This window comes from Balaenoptera musculus, chromosome 19 (genome assembly GCF_009873245.2).
Source record: "Balaenoptera musculus isolate JJ_BM4_2016_0621 chromosome 19, mBalMus1.pri.v3, whole genome shotgun sequence".
In the NCBI taxonomy this organism is placed as follows: Eukaryota; Metazoa; Chordata; class Mammalia; order Artiodactyla; family Balaenopteridae; genus Balaenoptera; species Balaenoptera musculus.
The window spans coordinates 447,243-463,198 of NC_045803.1; the positions used below are offsets into that span (position 1 = coordinate 447,243).

Sequence of the window (15,956 nt, forward strand, 5' to 3'; positions counted from 1 at the left end):
TATTATGCTGGCTAAGGTGAAATGTGAGTTTAAGGTTGTCAGGGCTGCTAGGATGAATAGTGACAATATCATGCTCTCTAGGCATAGTAGTGAGGATATTAGGTGGGACCGATATATTAGTGACCCTATGAGGGATATAGTGAAAGCTATGATAATATTTATATGTACTAAGGACACTTGGTAATTATGAGTTTAACCATAATCTAATGAGTCGAAATCACTTGTTTTATTTTAAACTAAATACCATATTCAGCTCATTCCAATCCCCTTTGAGTTCATTCGTAGGCCAGGCTAACTGCTAATAATGAGATTAAAAGTAGGGCTATGGTGGGGGCTTCCCTGGTGGCGCAGTGGTTGAGAATCTGCCTGCCAATGCAGGGGACACGGGTTCGAGCCCTGGTCTGGGAAGATCCCACATACCGCGGAGCAGCTGGGCCCGTGAGCCACAATTACTGAGCCTGCGCGTCTGGAGCCTGTGCTCCGCAACAAGAGAGGCCGCGATAGTGAGAGGCCCGCGCACCGCGATGAAGAGTGGCCCCCGCTTGCCACAACTAGAGAAAGCCCTCGCACAGAAACGAAGACCCAACACAGCCATAAATAAATAAATAAATAAATAAAAATTGAAAAAAAGGGAAAAAACTTAAAAAAAAAAAAAGTAGGGTTATGGTAAGTATTGTTTTTAGGTTGTCTAGGTCGAAAAGGAGGAAGGTGATCGCTACTAGGAAAATTTTTATGGAAAAGGGTAGGCGGGCGGATCCTATAGGGTCAAATCTGCATTCGTAGGGGCTTGTTTTTTCTGCGTGTTTAGTTGAGGAAGTCAGAAGGCGATAAGTACGAGTAATGAGGCTAGTATTGTGTTTGTTAATAGGCTCAGTATTAGGTTTATTGCTCTTTTTCAGGGTGCACCTAAACTATCTGATTGGAAGTCAGTTGTACTAATTAATGCTAAAAGGACTATGAGCCTCATCAGTAGATAGATACATAAAGAGTCATACAACATCTACAAAACGTCAGTATCAAGCAGCAGCTTCGAAGCCGAAGTGGTGGTTGGATATGAAGTGGAATTTTAATTGGCGTAGGAAACAAACAATAAGGAAAGTAGACCCAATAATTACATGTAGTCCGTGGAATCCTGTGGCTATGAAGAAAGTTGATCCATAGAGTCCATCTGAGATCGTAAATGGGGCTTCGTAATACTCTGATGCTTGTAGGAGTATAAAATAAACACCGAGGGCGATTGTAATAAGAAGGGCTTGAAGTATGTGCTTACGATTTCCTTCTATATGGCTGTGATGGGCTCAGGTAATGGATACGCCAGAGGTCAATAGCACAGAAGTGTTGAGGAGTAGTACTTCTAGGGGGTTTAAGGGGTGAATGCCTTAGGGATGGCCAGCACCCGCCTAATTCAGGGGTAGGGGCGAGGCTTGAGTGGTAGAAGGCTCAAAAAAAGCTGGTAAAAAATAGGACTTCTGGGGGCTTCCCTGGTGGCGCAGTGGTTGAGAATCTGCCTGCCAATGCAGGGGACACGGGTTCGAGCCCTGGTCTGGGAAGATCCCACGTGCCGCAGAGCAACTGGGCCCGTGAGCCACAATTACTGAGCCTGCGCGTCTAGAGCCTGTGCTCCGCAACAAGAGAGGCCGTGATAATGAGAGGCCCGTGCACTGCGATGAAGAGTGGCCCCCACTTGCCACAACTAGAGAAAGCCCTCGCACAGAAACGAAGACCCAACACAGCCATAAATAAATAAATAAATAAATAAAACCCAAAAAAGTTAAAAAAAAAAAAAAGTATCTCTGAATGCCTTTAAAAAAAAAATAGGACTTCTGATACGATAAATAAGATTATTCCATCTCAGAGTCCCTTTTGGATGGTTGGTGTGTGGTGGCCTTGGAAAGTGCTTTCTCGAATGACGTCTCATCATCATTGATATATTGTTAGAATATTAGTTAGTAGGCCCAGTATTAGTAGAACTATTGAGTTGAAGTGAAATCATATGAGAAGTGCTGAAAGAGCTCCTGTGAGGGATCAAGGACTAGGATTTACTATGTGATATGTGTGGGTTTGGTGGGTCCCTATGTGTTGCCATGCAGGTATAAGCTTACTAAGAGGGTGAATACATAGGCTTGAATTATAGCAACAGCGAATTCGAGGATGGGGAGTAGGGCGAGAATGATAAATGTAATGAGAGCCGTGAATGTGCTGGTGCTTATTAGCACTAGGGTTGTCTCTTCGATTAGATGTGTTAGTAAGTGGCCTGCTGTAATATTGGCTGTTAGTCGTACAGCCAGTGCTACTGGTTGGATGAATAGGCTGATAGTTTTGATAATTTCTAGCATAAGGATAAGGAGGGTGGGTGTGACTTGTGGTAAGAAGTGGGCTAGGGATGCTTTTGTTTTATTACGGAAACCTGTAATGATGGCACCGGAAACCTGTAATGATGGCACCGGCTCATAGAGGGATGGCCATTCCCACATTCATTGAGAGCTGTGTGGTGGGGGTAAATGAGTGGGGTAATAGTCCGAGGAGATTGGTTGAGCCAGTAACTAGAACGAGTGATATTAGTATTAGTGATCAGGTTTGTCCTTTATGATTATGGATACCTATTATTTGTTTTGATGTGAGTTGAATTAGTCATTGAAGGGAAATTATGCAATTATTAATTAGTCCTTTTGATGTTGGAAATAAAATACTTGGGAATATAATGATGAGAACGACTACAGGGAGGCCTATTATTGGGGTTACGAAAGGGGCAAATAGATTTTCGTTCATACTGTTTCTCAAGGGGCAGGTTGTTTTTGCACTTTAGTGAGTGCTGATTTTGGCTTGGGGTAGTAGATGTGTTTTGAGATTTTTAGTTGAAATATAATAAATAATGTTAGAAATATAGATGAAATAGTAGTAAATCTTGTTGATATATCTAGTTGTGTCATGCTATCAAGGAGAACTTTAGCTCTCAGTCTTTAATTTAAAAGGTTAACGCTAATCTACCTTCTTAATGAGTTTATAGCATAGACGTGGATCATTTTTCAAAGTATTTTAGGGGCACTAGCTCAAGGACAGTTGCATGAAGCTATGGTTTGACCCACAGATCTCTGAACACGGTCCGTGATACAAGCCTGGTCGTGTTGATATTAGGGTTGTTTGGTTTAGACGTCCTGGGATTGCGTCCGTTTTTAGGCCTAGAGAGGGTACGGCTCATGAGTGGAGTACGTCTTCTGATGAGACTAGCATTCGGATTGTTATTTCTATGGGTAGGACAACTCGGTTGTCTACTTCTAGTAGTCGTAATTCTCCTGGCTTTAGGTCTGACGTTGGGATTATGTAAGAGTCAAAGCTTAGGTCTTCGTAATCAGTATACTCATAGCTTCAATATCATTGGTGGCCTATTGTTTTTACAGTGAGGGAGGGGTTGTTGACTTCGTCTATTATATAGAGGATTCGTAGGGAAGGTAGGGCGATTAAAATTAAGATGATGGCTGGGAGGATAGTTCAGACAGTTTCTACTTCTTGGGCGTCTATTGTACTAGTATGTGTTAGTTTGGTTGTAAGTATTAGGGTGATAATGTAGAGAACTAAGGAGCTAATTAGGAATACAATTATTAATGTGTGGTCGTGAAAGTGTAGGAGTTCTTCTATGATAGGTGATGTTACGCCTTGAAAACCTAGTTGGAAGGGATATGCCGTAGAGTATACAAGATTTTCACTTGTGACTTAACTTCGACAAAGTTATGTAAAATTTTACTAATACCTCGTTCATGAAGAAAGACATAGCGGCTATGATGTTGGCTTGAAACCAATAAAAGAAGGTTCAATTCCTTCCTTTCTTGGCTACTTTAGATTAACATAGGTTGGCTATTCAAATGTATGGTATGGTGAAGGACATCCATTTAACCACTCTAAATTTGTAGTAGTAAGTTCTACTGTTAATACTTCTCCTTTGGATGTGAATACTTCTCAGATAATGAAGACTATCAGTATGACCGCTGTTAATGAGATGAATGAGCCTATTGATGAAATAGTATTTCATGTTGTATAGGCGTCTGGATAGTCGGAGTATCGTCGAGGCATGCCAGATAAGCCTAGAAAATGTTGTGGGAAGAAGGTTATGTTGACACCCACGAATATGATCACGAAGTGAATTTTTGCTCATGTTGTATTGAGTGTATATCCTGAGAATAGTGGAAATCAGTGGACAAAGCCTCCTATAATGGCGAAGACTGCTCCTATTGATAGAACATAGTGGAAGTGGGCAACTACGTAGTAAGTATCGTGTAGGACAATATCTAGTGATGAGTTGGCTAGAACGATACCGGTTAGGCCGCCTACTGTGAAAAGGAAGATGAAACCCAGGGCCCACATTAGAGCAGGAGATCATTTAATATTACCTCCGTGTAGTGTTGCTAATCAACTGAAGACTTTCACTCCTGTGGGAATAGCAATAATTATAGTAGCCGATGTGAAATATGCTCGTGTATCAACGTCTATACCTACTGTAAACATATGGTGGGCTCATACGATAAAGCCTAAGAATCCGATGGACACCATAGCTCAGACCATTCCCATATAGCCGAAAGGTTCTTTTTTTCCTGAGTAATAAGTCACAATGTGTGAAATTATTCCGAACCCAGGGAGAATTAGAATGTATACTTCAGGGTGGCCAAAGAATCAGAATAAGTGTTGATACAGAATTGGATCTCCTCCACCTGCAGGGTCGAAGAAGGTTGTATTTAGGTTTCGGTCAGTAAGTAGCATGGTGATTCCGGCTGCTAAAACAGGTAATGATAATAAGAGTAGTACTGCTGTGACTAGGACTGATCATACGAAAAGGGGAGTTTGATATTGGGTCATGGCAGGTGGTTTTATATTAATAATAGTTGTGATAAAATTGATAGCTCCGAGGATTGAGGATACGCCGGCTAGGTGTAAGGAGAAAATGGTAAGGTCGACTGAGGCTCCTGCATGTGCTAGGTTTCCGGCTAAAGGGGGATATACGGTTCAGCCTGTACCTGCACCAGCTTCAATTATTGAGGATGCTATTAAGAGTAGGAAGGAAGGAGGGAGTAGTCAGAAGCTTATGTTATTTATACGAGGGAAGGCTATGTCGGGTGCTCCAATCATTAGAGGGACCAGTCAATTTCCGAATCCGCCGATTATAATAGGTATAACTATGAAGAAGATTATCACGAAGGCGTGGGCTGTTACTAATACGTTGTAGACTTGGTCATCTCCGATTAGTGTGCCAGGCTGACCTAGTTCAGCGCGGATTAATAAGCTTAGGCCAGTGCCTACTATTCCTGCTCAGGCACCAAATAGTAAATATAGGGTGCCGATGTCTTTGTGGTTGGTTGAGAATAGTCAGCGGTTTATGAACATAGGTAAAATGGCCGAGTAGGTATTAGACTGTAAATCTAAAGACAGAGGTTGAGTCCTCTTTTTACCAAGTCCTGTGGTGAATAGTCATTTTGAATTGCAAATTCAAGGAAGCAGCTTCAAATCCTGCCGGGACTTCTCCCGCCTTTTTTTCCTCGCGGCGGGAGAAGTAGATTGAAGCCAGTTGATTAGGGTATTTAGCTGTTAACTAAAAATTCGTGGGAGATGTATCCCTCCAATCTAGTGAGGATTTAGCTTAATTAAAGTGTTTGATTTGCATTCAAATGATGTAAGATATAGTCTTGCAGTATTTATTGAGCAGGAATTAAGTAAATTGTACTTGCTCACGGCTTTGAAGGTCCTTGGTCTGGTTTAACCTAAATTCCTATTCTAGGATTGACAGTATTGGTGTGAGAGGTAGAAGTATTGTGGATATTATGATTATGGTTGGTAAAAGCGTTATTTGTTTTGTGGAGTTGAATTGTCATTTTATCTTCATGTTGTTTGTAGAGGGGAATAAGATCAGTGCTGTGGAGTACGTGAGTTGTATGTAGAAGTACAGGTTGAGCGGTGCTGTGGTAGCTATGAGTGTGGGTAGGATAATAGTATTGTTTTTTGTTATTTCTTGAATAATCATTCATTTAGGCATGAATCCTGATAGTGGTAGGAGTCCTCCTATTGAGAGTAGGAGGGTGGTACATCAAAATGCTTATATTAAAAAAAAAAAAAAGCTTATATTTTATATAAAGTTCTCCAAAGATAGTCCAGGTAAGCACGTACAAAGCGAGCAGCAAGTCACTATGACCCCTACAGAGTTGGGAAAGAATACTGTTCTTTTTTTTTTTTCTTTGCTGCGCTGCGCGGCATGTGAGACCCTAGTTCCCCAACCAGAGATCGAACCTGCGCCTCCTGCATTTGAAGTGTGGAGTCTTAACCACTGGACCGCCAGGGAAGTCCCAAGAATGCTGTTCTTTTAAGAAGTTATGTTGCTAGAGTCAGAAGAAAGGGAAAAAAATTGATCTTAACCGTCGAGCAGGCACTCCCATCTTTGAGGAGCTCTGGTTAATGTGTAATGCAGATTCACGCTGCACATTAGGGAGGGAGGGAGAAGGCCCAAACAAACACAGAGAATTTTATGTTTAATTTTTTCTTGTCCTGCCTTAAAATATAAATTTTATTTCATCACTGTGAACTTGCTAAAATCATTTACATGTTCTAGAAATGTGTTAGTTTCCTTGGATTTCTTACACAATCATGTCATATACAAAAAAAAAAAAAAAATTGCTTTACTTGTTCCTTTCCAGCCTTTATGTTTTCCTTATTTAATGTTAACTATACTGACTAGGATCTCTGGTACTTAACAGTGAGACATGCTGTCCTTAAGAGTACAGTCCAGGGGCTTCCCTGGTGGCGCAGTGGTTGAGAATCTGCCTGCCAATGCAGGGGACACGGGTTCGAGCCCTGGTCTGGGAAGATCCCACATGCCGCAGAGCAACTGGGCCCGTGAGCCACAATTACTGAGCCTGCGCGTCTGGAGCCTGTGCTCCGCAACAAGAGAGGCCGCGATAGTGAGAGGCCCGCGCACTGCGATGAAGAGTGGCTCCCGCTTGCCACAACTGGAGAAAGCCCTCGCACAGAAACTAAGACCCAACACAGCCATAAATAAGTAAAAATTAAAAAAAAAAATTAAAAAAAGAGTACAGTCCAGTAAAGTTTTAGAACTGTGTATTTATGTAACCCATACTCTAATCCACACATAGAATGTTTTCATCTCCCCATATATCTCCTTTATATCCCTCTCCAGTTAGTACCCCCAGAGGTGACAACCATTGTTATATGATATCTGTTACTTTAGATTATCCAGTACAATCTTGAATAAAAGTGAGAATGGACATACTTGCCTTGCTCATGATACCAAGAAATAGCATTCAGTATTTCACCATTAAATGTGATCTGATGCCCTTTATCTGATTGAGGGCAGTCGGATTGAGGGCACTCTATTCCTAGTTTGCTGAGTTTTTATCATGAATGGGCATTATATTTTATCAAATACTCTACATGCATGTATTGTCATGATTGTATTTTTTTTACCTTTGTTTTGTTGGTTTCCCCACTTGACTATTTTGTTCCTTTTTCTTGGTTTAATTTGCTTTCCTTTTCCCTGGCTTTTTGAGGTAGAAGCTTAGGTCATTAATTTTTTTTTAAGATTTATTTATTATTTATTTATCTATTTTATATATTTTTGGCTGCATCGGGTCTTAGTTGAGGCACGTGGGATCTTTGTTGAGGCATGCGGGATCTTTCCTTGTGGCCCGGGCTCTTCGTTGTGGTACTCGGGCTTCTCTCTAGTTGTGGTGTGAGGGTTTTCTCTTCTCTAGTTGTGGCACACATGTTCCAGGGCTCTGTAGTTGGCGGCATGTGGGCTCTAGTTGAGGCGTGTGAGTTCAGTAGTTGTTCCATGTGGGCTTAGCAGCCTTGTGGCATGTGGGATCTTAGTTCCCTGAACAGGGATCGAACCCGTGTCCCCTGTATTGCAAGGCAGATTCTTTACCACTGGACCAGGAAGTCCCTGGGTCATTAATTTTAATCCTTCCTTTCTGATGCTTGCATTTATAGCTACACATTTTCCTTTAAGTCTATTTTAACTGCATCCTGCACATTTTCATATGTTATATTTTCATTGGCGGTCAGTTCTTTGAACATATGAAACTGATTTCTTCTTTGATCTGGAAAATACACTGTTTAATTTCTAAATATGAGGAGATTTTTATTATTGATGGCCAGATTAATTCCATTGTGGTCAAATAACATATTCTGTATGTATCCAGTCCTTTTAAATTTATTGAGAAATGTCTGTATGAGACAGCATATGATCTATTTTAGTGAATGTGTATTCTTTTTTTTTTTTTTTTGTCTGTGCGAGGGCCTTCTCCAGTTGTGGCAAGCAGGGGCCACTCTTCATCGCGGTGCGCGGGCCTCTCACTATCGCGGCCTCTCTTGTTGCGGAGCACAGGCTCCAGACGCGCAGGCTCAGTAGTTGTGGCTCACGGGCCCAGTTGCTCTGCGGCATGTGGGATCTTCCCAGACCAGGGCTCGAACCCGTGTCCCCTGCATTGGCAGGCAGATTCTCAACCACTGCGCCACCAGGGAAGCCCGTGAATGTGTATTCTGCTCTTGTTAGGCACAGTGCTTGATAAATGTCAATTAAGTTGAGTTGCTTAGTTGTGTTGCACACTTTATTCTCATGGATTTTCTTGTTTGCTTGTTCCATCAGCTACTGACAGAAGAGTGTTAAAATCTCCAACCATTACTGGATTTCTTTATATTTTTTTAATCAATTCTTTTTTCTTTTTCTAGTTTTATTGAGATATAATTGACATGTAAAATTGTATCACATTAAGCTGTACAACATTATGATTTGATCTATGTATATATTTTGAAATATTTACCACAATAAGTTTAGTTAAAATCTATCACTACATAGCTATAATTTTTTATTTCTTGTGATGAAAACTTAAAAAAAGTTTTTATGAAGGTAGCATAACTTTATTTTTTTATTGAAGTATAGTTGACTTACAATGTTATATTAGTTTCAGGTGTACAACATAGTGATTCAGTATTATAGATTATATTCCATTTAAAGTTATTACAAAACAATGACAGTATTTCCCTGTGCTGTGCAATATATCCTGTTGCTTATCTATTTTATACATAGTAGTTTGTATCTGAATATTTTTTACCAATTTTTGCTTCATGTATTTTGAAGCTATGTTACTGGGCTTAATGACATGGCAGATTGTTTGGTCTTCCTATTGAACATACACTTTTAAAAAAAATTTTTTTATTTAATTTACTTGGCTGCACCGGGTCTTAGTTGCCACACACAGGATCTTCATTGCCACATGCGAAGATTGCATGTGGGATCTAGTTCCCTGACCAGGGATCGAACCCAGGCCCCCTGCATTGGGAGCACAGAGCCTTAGCCACTGGACCACTAGGGAAGTCCCACCTGTCTTTTTCTTTATTTTTACTTTCAACTCACCTGTTGCAATGTTAAAGTGAGTCTCTTGTAAACAGCATTTAATTGGGTTTTGTTTGTAATCCATTTTGGCAGTCTTATTTCTTAATTTGTTCAGTAAATTTGTATTTATTATATAATTACTGGTATGTTTGGGTTTATGTCTGCCACGTTGTTATTCTGTTTGTCTCATCTGGTCTTTGTACCTTTGTTTTTCCATGTTGCCTTCTTTTGGATTAATTGGGTATTTATTCCATTTCATCTCCTTTTATTTCTTCTTAGCTTTATGTCTTTGTAATATTGTATAATCTTATGTTTTATTTGCTCTAGGGTTAACAATACAAATTTTATCTTATAATAATCTACCTGGAATTAATATTATGCCACTTAATGTAAGAACTTATATATTAGTATAATTGCAGTTTTCCCTGTTGTTGTATATATCACTTTTACATATTATATAAGTCCATTATGCATTGTTGTTATTCTTGCATTATACGGTCACCAGCATTTTAAAGGAATTTAAAAGTAATTTTGTACAATATTTTTTTCCTAGTTAATTAGTTTTGGGGTTGCTCTTCATTCCTTTCTGCAGATCCAGGCTTCTATCTTTGATGGTTTCCTTTCAGGCTAAAAAACATGCTGTACCCAGAGGAGATTTCAGATGAGTCTGTCATCATTCTAAAGTCTTGGCTGCTTCTTCTGTCATTCCAGCCTGGATGAGGCTCCCACATGTGTCTCACTTCTCTCTGGGAGGGAGGTGCAGTTCATGAACTGTTTTTAAGGGAGCAGAGAGCATCTACAGGGAAAAAGTTAATGAGATTAGAACTGATGGTTCAGTTCCTGTGTCTCTGAGTTTGGTGCTTTAAAGTTTAAACCCACACTGCCTGTGACCTTTCACTTTTTTGATTCTGTTTTGGTAAGTGTTTAATACGAGCTCAACAAAAAAGTTACATTAAAAAAATGGAAATTAAGTGGGGAGGGGGTAAAATGGAAATCTGGTTTTCATGTATATCTTTCCCCCAGAGACTGTCATTTAGAATGACTTTACTAGCTGTATTTAGCATACATTGAAGTATGTAATGACATGCTAAAATATATGATGTCAAACGTCAGAATCATCAGATTTTCTCTGCAGGTTGTTGCCCTTGAACAGTAAACATCTATTAGGGTAAGGACTACATTATCACCATATCTGGCTTCTTTATTCTCAGTTCAGATTACTTAACTCAGTAAATATTTGTTATATATCAGGTTACATATCTAACAGATGTAACATGCCAGATTTCAGTGCTTTGCAAATACCACCATCCAAGTTACTTCTGTTATTATGATCTTTCTTGTACTGATTTGGTTCTAGCTTTCTTACTTAACATCATGTATCAGTAATTTCTCCCCAAGATCAGACTGCCGTTACCCTGGTTGAGATTGAGGCAGACATTTACAATAATTGACATTTTGCTTATTTATACAGATGATGAGTCTCAGTCATTATTTCTTAATTTTACTAGATTAACTCTCATAGGGTAACCTTATGCTAGAGTTCTGAGGTTGCTTTACTATCACCATAGAGTATTAGCAACAGAAATAACCTGTAGATAAAAAATTAACATCGATGATAATTGATTTAACAACCAGAAGAATAGTTTTTGAAAGATAATGATAAAATTTAAAAGCTAATGTTATAAATTTCAGACCTTAGGGATAGAACATTTGCCAGGAAATAAATGTACATACCTATACTCCTGCTGTTATGAAGGATAATGGTGGAAGGGGAGAGGCTTCTAGTTAGACATGTAATCTTCTAAAACCCAGATTATGCAGGCAGTTGATAGAAGCCAGTACTATTAAGGAATATTGGCTGAATGCAGTAGTGAAAAGATAGAGGGTCAAGGGTTAAAAGACAACATCAGCTCGTGGCTTTTCCTCCATTTTGTTAAACGATGTTCAGTTTCAGGTACCTGCTTTGTTACTGAGTTTCATTATCAGGATTATGTTAGTTACCTTTCAGTTTTATTGTTATATCATTTCTTATGACTGTAGAGCGATAGGGAATAAACTACTCTATGTAAAAACAACAACAAAACATGCTGTAGTATTTCTTGTGATATGCTCAGATGGTGAAAAATTCTCTCCACTTTGTGTGTGTGTGTGTGTATGCGCACGCAAGCCTAAAAATGTCTTTATTAAGCCTTCATTTTGGAAGGATTTTTTTCTTGGATATAAAATTTTAGGTTTTTTCTTTCAGCTTTAAAGATGTTTGTCTTTTGTTTCCTTGTTTCCATTGTTTCTTGTGGGAAGTCAGCTGTTTTTCTTCTTGTTGTTCCATGAATATAATCTGTTGTTTTCTTCTGATTACTTTTAAGATTTTTACTTTTTATTTGGTTTTCAACAGATTGTGATGTTTTAGGTGAGGTCTTCTTTGAAATGATTCTGTTTGGAGTTTGCTGAGCTTGTTGGATCTATAGGATGGTGCCTGTAATCAATCTAGGAAAACTCTCTCCCACTTCTCTTCAAATATGCCTTCTGCTGCTTTCTGTCTCTCTGCTGTAACATTACACGTTATACGTTAATCCTGTGTTAGATGCTCTGTTTTTACATTCTTTTCTCTTCCTTTGTATCATCATAAAGTTTCCACTTACCTGCCTTAGTTCACAATCCTTTCTTCTACTGTGTCCAGTCTGCCGTTAAGTGCATTCATGGTTTACGTCAGATATTATATTTTTATTTAGTTCTATAATTTTTTTGGTTCTTTTCTTCTTTTTTTTTCCATGAAATTATTTATCATGTTTATAATAGTTATTTTAAAATCTTTTCCTGCTACTTCTAATGTTTGGGATATCTATTTTTGTTGAGTTCTTTTTCTTGATTATGTGTCACATTTTCCTGATTCTTACATTTCCTGGTTCTAGTCATTTTTTTGTATACTGGACACTGTGGATGATACAGTGTAGGGACTATAGATTGTTATCTTCTACTAAAGAGTGTGAATTTTGTTTTGGTAAGTGGTTAAATAATTACAAATCACCCTAATCCTGATGAGGCTTGGTTTAGTATTGATTAAGGTAGAGTTACTTTGATTTTGCTTAATCCTTGGATGTAGCCCTTATTCTTGGGCATGGTCTTTCCTTCTGGGATGTAGCTTTCTGGGGTTTCAGCTGAATGCCTTGGGTGCTTACTGAAGTTCTTTTGCCCAAGCTGGGTCAGAACTCTAATGCCTCCCAACACTGTGTAACTCCTGAAACCTCTGCTCAGAACCCTAGCAGCTGTTCTTTGCCAGGTCTTTGAGAGCCTTTTCCGATACATTTGCAGTTAGGGTCCAGCTAAGGACTCATGGAGAAACCCACTGCAGGTTTCTGGGTCCCCTCCTTTGCTCTGCTTGACTTTGCAAAGCCCTCCTCACAGTCAGTTCCATAGCCTCCTCCCTGTGGACAGGAATGTAGGGCCTCCCCACCTGGCAGGAGCACAATTGTGTACACTCTGTCCACCTCACAGACATGTCCCAGGCACCCACAGAGCTACCAGTGCTGTGCTGGTGTCTGGGGAAGAGCAGACAATAAAGGGCCAAAAGAACAAGGTGATGTTAAATAGCGCTAACCAGTGCTGAGCAGCAGATAAAACAGGACAGTGAGCTGGAAAATGAGGAGGAACCCGTATAGGAGGGGAGGTCAGAGAGGGTCTCTTAGAGGAGGTGACCTGGGAGTTGTGACCTGAATGATGAGAAGAAAGGGAAGGGTTGCTGTCACCTGAGACCTTGGGGATCAAAGGCAGGTCCTCAAACAGACAGGAACTGTGTGTTAATGGGGGAAATGGTCACTTACAGGGAGAACTAAAGAAACCCAGCAGAAAAAGGAACAAGGAGAGCTGTGGTAGTTTGACCCTGATTCTGAGTGCTCGGGAGGACTGGGTCTAAAGAGGTATTCTCTTGACATTGTGAAACTTGTTTGTTAGGAAGGTTAATATGATGTCAGTTACAGGAGGAATGGACCTAACTAGGGAGATGGATCAGAATTTGGAGATATCTAAGCATTAAAGAGGGGTGGCTGTTCAGAATATTTTATGTTTGGGATGTCTGCTTATTCCATGACATTTCCCCTAATGTGTCTTCTCCCCCTGTTTTGCTGATGACTTTTTTAGCTGATCAGTCTTCCTGTGGATTCCTCTTGTTCTGTGTGTACATTTTGTGGGTTCTCTTCTCAAAGTTCCATCTGTTCCCTTAGTTGATATTTAAAAACATCTACTTGTATTGTGCACATCTTGTTGCTTTTATCTCATCATTCTCACTCTAGGAGTTTTTTCCCAAGCACCTGTTTTTCATTTCCTTCCAGCATGGAAGAACAGACCTAAAAGCCAAGAGTCACCATCAACAGAGGCCATTTCTGGTGACGGATTACCCAGCAGCATGAACCTGGAAAGATACACAATGGGTGATTCCTGGCGTTCTACCGTAGCAGATGACTGGAAATCTGAGAATGAATCAGAAAAGCAGAAGATGTACAGTGTTAGTGTGGGGCCAGTGGAATATGAACAAGGGCAACTAGTGACCCCGGATGGGGATTGGGAAAATGCTGAAGTTGTGGGGAAATGCAGCTTCAATTCCGACTATGTTTCTTCACAGAGATTTCTTATCAAAGAACATTTTCATCAAACTGACTCAGGAGTTCACAGTTTACAGTATAATTTTGTTTTACAGAATCATCAGGAAATCTTGGTAGAAAAGAAACCTTGTAAAGGCAATCCATGTGGAAAAGTCCTGGAAAAATTGTGTAAGTTGAATGAGCACGGTAAATATACCAACCAGAGCATATACTTTTCTACACATGAGATAATTAATACTGGAGAAAAATGTTACGGATATAAGGAAAGTGGGGATTTCTTTACCCATAGGTCACACCTCTCTCAGTTCATGAGAACTCATAGTAAGGAGAAATCCTATGACTGTAATGAATGTTGGAAAGCCTTTAAGAAGCTTTCATCTCTTTCTCATCATCTAAGAAATCTCAGTAGAGAAAAAGCCTGTGAATGTAATGAATGTGGGAAATCTTTCTGGCAGAGTGTTCACCTCATTTTGCACCAGAGAATTCACACTGGTGAGAAACCTTATAAGTGTAATAAATGTGGAAAATCTTCTAGCCAAAATTCTCACCTTAATGTACATCAGAGAACTCATACTAGAGAGAATCCCTATAAATGTGATGAATGTAGAAAATCCTTCAGTGGACGGTGTAATCTTAATGTGCCCAAGAGAACACATACTGGAGAGAAACCCTACAAATGTAATGAATGTGGGAAAACTTAACAGTTTTCATTTATCCTTCACTCAACATAAGAGAACACACACTGGAGAGAAACCGTATGAATGTCATCAGTGTGGGAAAGCTTTCAATCAAGGTTCTAACTTTATTGGGCACCAAAGAACTCATACCAGGGGGAGGAAATTACACATTGCACTTTAATTCACAAAAGCTATACAAGTATATGTAGATTTTGTCTTTTTTAACCATTTCCAGAGAAGGGCTGAGACTGGGTGGTATTTGATACCTGGGTAAATTGCCAATGAAAAATAATTAGTAAAATCAAAATTCCCTTCAATAATACTAGTTAATACAATCAACCAATGTGGGAAAGGCCGTTGCTGAGAAGTCAGAATAGGTTGATGATATTTGACTCAAAGACTGAATGTACTATTTCAAAGAGCCAGAGTGCTATTATTTACTTCTTTGTTCTCCAATGCTAGAAAGTTAGGGTACTTCTAATTTGTTTCAGGAAGTCACCATAAACTGTTATTATGAACACTGTGTAGAAATATGGAAAGCACCTGTAATGTGTACTGAGAAGTGCAGAATTGTTGTGGCTGTGTTGTCCTATGTGTGCATCTGGACAAGGGCTTAGAAGAAAACAGAAATGAACATAGCTAATTTAATAAGAGTCTGGGAATACTGTGCCTTTTTATGTTTCTCTAAAAATTGGTACAGTTTTACAACAAATAAAAATACAAGGAGGAGAAAGAAGCTCAAGTGTCAGTCTGAATCATTAGAAATGGGTGCACTAAAGTAGCAAAAACAAGAAGAAATGGAAATAAATTTAGTGCTAAACACAAGAAATTAGAAAAAGAATGTTTCTAATCAAGGCAGAAACAAGGATGTAATAGTGATAAAAGGAGAAAATACATGGTAAAAGATGATTCTGAGAAAAACAAACTATAAATTCCAAACTAACACGGTCAAGAAAAATAACACACAGATTTGCACCATTGGGAATGAAAAGGGAAATAAACATAGAGAAAATTATATCATAAGATTTGTACATTTTTGTGTTAACACACCTGATAAACTTAGATGAAAAAGACAGTTCTCTAGGAAAACATAATATTGACTGAAGAAGACACAGAAAACCTAATACACTAAACATTTCAGAATAAATTGAAAAAGTTCTCAGGGAATTACTCCACAAAATTTCAAGCCCAAGCTATTTTACCACTGAATTATTTCCACCTTCAAGAAATAGAAAACTCTTTCATATACAACTATTCCAGAACATATAGAAAGTTGAATGCTACCTCTTTTGT

General features: G+C 39.2%; 1 protein-coding gene and 1 long non-coding RNA gene across 2 annotated transcripts in view; both read left to right on the top strand.

Annotated features, from left to right (window-relative positions):
* ZNF606 (zinc finger protein 606) overlaps positions 1 to 15,956 on the top strand; it is a 57,318-nt gene that overhangs the window by 11,561 nt on the left and 29,801 nt on the right. The window lies entirely within an intron of this gene.
* On the top strand, positions 658 to 9,459 carry LOC118885864. The gene is made up of 3 exons (XR_005017570.1): positions 658 to 800; positions 5,665 to 5,669; positions 9,448 to 9,459. It is a non-coding gene; the product is annotated as an uncharacterized LOC118885864 (long non-coding RNA).